Below are 4,424 nucleotides of genomic sequence, written 5' to 3'. Positions count from 1 at the left end.
TGGGGACTGTGGAAACAAAACAAAGAGGACAAGAAATTAAAAACAAATGACAAGAGCTGAGCAGAGGGATGGCAGACTCAGGTCTCTCATCATTTTGACATGAAGGACTGAAAGGAGATTGAAGTCCACAACTTGATAACGGACTCTGGAACTGAAAGTCGATGGTCAACATGAACTTCTGATGCTGTGATCCACAATCTGATTGAGGCCTCAGAATTCAATTACGAGACGTGACACCTTTGGGACGCATGAATTCAATGGCTGTGTCTTCTTGTGCAGAACTCTGTAGGACCCTTAAGGTTATTTTGTGGATACGCAACCTGCAAGACTGAAGAACTAGGAGGCTGTCATTGTTCAGGAGACCTTACATTAGCCAGTGAATATTCTGTCTTTGGAGTTTTGATAATTTAGGTGTTGGTGTATCTCAGACATTTGGAACATTTATATGAGGCTAAGAACACGGTATGTAAAAAACAGATTTGTAAATCACTGACACCTCTCATGGACAATGCAGTGTTCATTTGGACAATACATTTTCATTTAGTTTTAGTCTTAATCTTTGGACTAAATTGCATTTTAGTTTTTGTCACACTTGAATCATTTAGTTATTGTTAGTTTTAGTCAACAAAAAAAAAATTTAATTGAGAAAAAGTTAATTGGTTTTGTCAACGAAAAGTAAAAAAGTAAATTAGTCGAACAGTCCAAATCAAATGGATGTCTTGTTTAATACATGAATATGCACAGAACATACTGTACCTGTAAATTATTATAATAACATGTACATTCAGGAGCCAAACCACATGTACTGATTATTTAACATAAAATGAAGAGTTAGCTGTAGAGAGGATTTCCTCCAAAAGCCCCTGGTCAGTTAATGGCCGCTCTGCTCTGTCATCACACTTTTCTGCCTCTTAGTTATGCTGCTGTAAAATTTTACCAAAAAGTCCGACCAAGCAGCACACATTTCATTTCAGCACGGGGTTTATAAAAAAGATGATCTCATCATGGACTGTCTGATTTATCTGAACCGTGCACAGTTTAAATTTATTCTCTCATATTTTCTGTCCAATAACTGAAAAAACTGCTTAAAATTATACTAAAAATAAATTCAAACATTGTTATATCTGCACTGTTGAATTAGTGAATTCCAAAATAATTTAGGATTCTTACATTTAACCAAACCCTTAAAAGCTGTTTTTGTTACAAAATACATTTAAACTCTGGTTTGTCAGAGAATCACTCTGTTAGGTTTGCAACATTTAAGATTTATATTTACACCATTAGCTTGTCCTTTGTCCTAGAACAAACAGTTCTACAAGGAGCACTTGATGGACTGATTGAGTGCATTTAGAGCTCTTGAGATGAAACTGTTTGTGAACCGCGAGGTCCATACAGGAAAGGCTCTGAAGCATTTGCCATGTGAGAGCAGTTCAAATAGACAGCATGGCTGAGGCAGCGTGTGCTTGATGCTGTATACCGATAATTCTCTTTCCGATCAGCTGCTGCTGTGATTCCACACTCAGATACAGTGATATAAATACTCTGAGTGGTGCAGTGAGAGTAATATGGAAAAAGATAATCCGCTGTGGAAACACTTAATGGGAGCAGCTGAAAGAAGAAGAAGAAGGTGCAGTGAGAGTAACAACACTAAAGCCGCTATGGTATTTAGAATAGTTTGACCATTCTGTGGACCATTATATTGTTACTGGTTAATTACAATCAAATGCATTAAACTAATAAGCAATAATGCGGTTAATTTCAGTGTATTTGATAAAACCGTGTCAGGGATATGGATAAAAAAAAAAGGGTAACCACACAGGAACAAAAGAATTGCTATGACGCTGACTGCCGCCAGTCTGCAAAACCGAGCAGAGAACTTGCGTATGCCAGGGTTGGAGCTACCGTGGAAATGTGTGTGGCTTAACACTAAGTTTAAGTTTTATACATCGCTATTTGAGCATGGAAACGTTCTTACGCAACATTTTTGTGAGTATGTACCATTTATACATGAAGTCCCAGGTTGTGTGTGACAGAGCCCCTTTGGACTTTGGACCGGAAGTCCCGCCATATAATTTATGACCCTGAAGCCTCGCCCATATGACACAATACCGGAAGTCCCGCCCTGCTGATGCAACACCAGAAGTCCCGCCCCTGCTGACGTCACGTCTCCCCCCACGTGACCTAGCCCCCACCCTCTGGCAACTGATTGGCTCAGGAAACTGTCAAGGGCCTTTTGATGGATGTCTGACCCTCCTTGAACCCACCCCGACACCTGATTGGTTCAGGAAACTGTCAAGGGCCTTTTGATGGATGTCTGACCCCTGTTTGAACTCATCCCACAGCCACCTGCTTAACTGTCAAGAGCAGCCCCCCTTCACATGTCCAGGCCAGTTACAGACCTGTTGGTGCCCTGCTTCTCTCGAAGACACACAAGCGTTTCAAGGGGCAGAGCTGCCTGCCTTTACGGTTTGGGTAAGAACTCCTGTATCTATCTATTAGTTAAAATAATCTACGACTTTAAAGATCAAACCTTAGTTCAACATTTGTAAACCGTTTTTTATTTTATCTAAGTCAAGCCCCCAGACATTCTCTGCATGCCACTCGGTCGAAGCTCCAAGCACACATGCAGTCAAGGTCGAAAGATACTTCCCAGTCCCCCACAAGTCCCTGCCAGTTCTGAAAGGCTGGTATAAAAAGCGAAGCATTTTGTTCTATCTACGATTTGAAGATGAACACGCAATTAAAACATCTCATCTCTGCTGCAAACTAAGTCAAGCTGCTTTTTTTCCATCTCACAGACTAATTCTGCAGTAAAAAGCAGCCTTAGCGTTGATTCAAGCATCCCACCTCACAGAAATCAAGCAGCTCGGCTTTTTAGCAGCCCCTGCTCTCTCTTAAAACTGACAGGCTCTGTGTAGACAGAGAGAGTCGGACAGCCGCCCTGCACGGCCCTGCCATGCAAACTGTATGAGGCCGGAGCTCTGCTGACAGAAACACAATATCTCCCCCACCGCCCCCCCAAGCTGTGATCTGCGAGCGCATGCTTGTCAACCCCTCACCCTAACCCGGAACGGGAGCGCGCATCAAAGTTGCAAGGCCACGCAGCTGCTCAGTCGGGGAGAACAAGTTACGTGTGTAACTTTTAAAGTTAAAGGATTTAAAAATCACCCGCACAGTTAAACAATAGGCAACAGGGACCTTTTAAAGAACGTTTGAGACGCTAACCTCGGATGTATATTTTGTATATCTTTAAAAAAAGCCCTGTTCCATCCATCATCTCCCATTTTAAATAATCAGCTGCCCCTAAGGAAACAGATCGCGAAAGCACGGCGAATAGTTTTCTAAAAGTTAGAATTGTATTCAGATAATCCCAGAGTGAACGGAGCACAAATATTTACCAGAAGCGGGATTCGAAACCACGCTGGCCTTTGTCCCTTGAATCTTAAAGCCGTAGCCTTAAACAGATCGGACCTCCGGGGATACAGAAATGCGCTTCACAGCCCAGAGATGGCAGGTGTTTGTGTGACCGGTTAGGGGGAAAGGATGGGGCGCGATTCAGAGCACCTAGGCAACAAAAATTGCCTTACCTTGTGGAATGAAGGTTGTAAAACAAAGGATGTTTTTAGGAGACAATCCAAAGACGCGGTGCAACGAGCGTGGCTTGTGTCCGGTTCAAATGATTGGCAAACATAAAGCACTTCCAAAATACCGCTTTATAAAGAGAGATGCTTTAAAATTGGTCTAAAACCTTTTTTCATCCCCATTTAAATATATTCCGGTTCAAATGATTGGTAAACATTAACATAAAGCACTTCCAAAATATTCTCAATAAAAAGAGAGGCTTCCATAACCAAACCCATATCTCCGTTCGCCCTGAGAACGACAAGATGAATTTCAGCCATGACGGTGCGTTTTGACGAACTTCTTAATAATTTCTACTTTTAACGACTAGAACTAATTGAAAAATAATTATCGTTCATACAGGAATCCTGCAGATAGCGGGCTGTCTTTGAATCAAGGCAAGTCCCTTTCATGATTCTTATAAGCCTTAAACGAGCATGTTTTTAAAAATGGAGGTTTGAACCCTTTTTTTTTATTATTTTTGAGGATTTTATCCCCGTAGAGTCTCCGATTTATTATACGGTTTCAGGTAAGACCCTTTTTAAAAATGCTTTAGGCTTGCAAGGTGCATGTCTAGGAGCGCGTGCGCGCGAGTTTGAGCACGCGCATTGTGCGTGTGTGCGCGCGAGCTAGGGCACGCGCTTGTGTCCAAAGTCCGGGCGACTTGTAAACGTCTCCAGTGTATTGTTCATGTGTAAATGAATAGGGTTAAGAACTAGGGTGTCTGTTTTGATATTTTTTATCTTGGTGTAGGGATTCAGGTTTGTTATATTGTTTCAGGTAGTTACACAGGCGCGTGCTGA

This window comes from Polypterus senegalus, chromosome 8 (assembly GCF_016835505.1).
Source record: "Polypterus senegalus isolate Bchr_013 chromosome 8, ASM1683550v1, whole genome shotgun sequence".
NCBI classification, from domain to species: Eukaryota; Metazoa; Chordata; class Cladistia; order Polypteriformes; family Polypteridae; genus Polypterus; species Polypterus senegalus.
Note: the sequence above shows the minus strand (reverse complement) of the source record.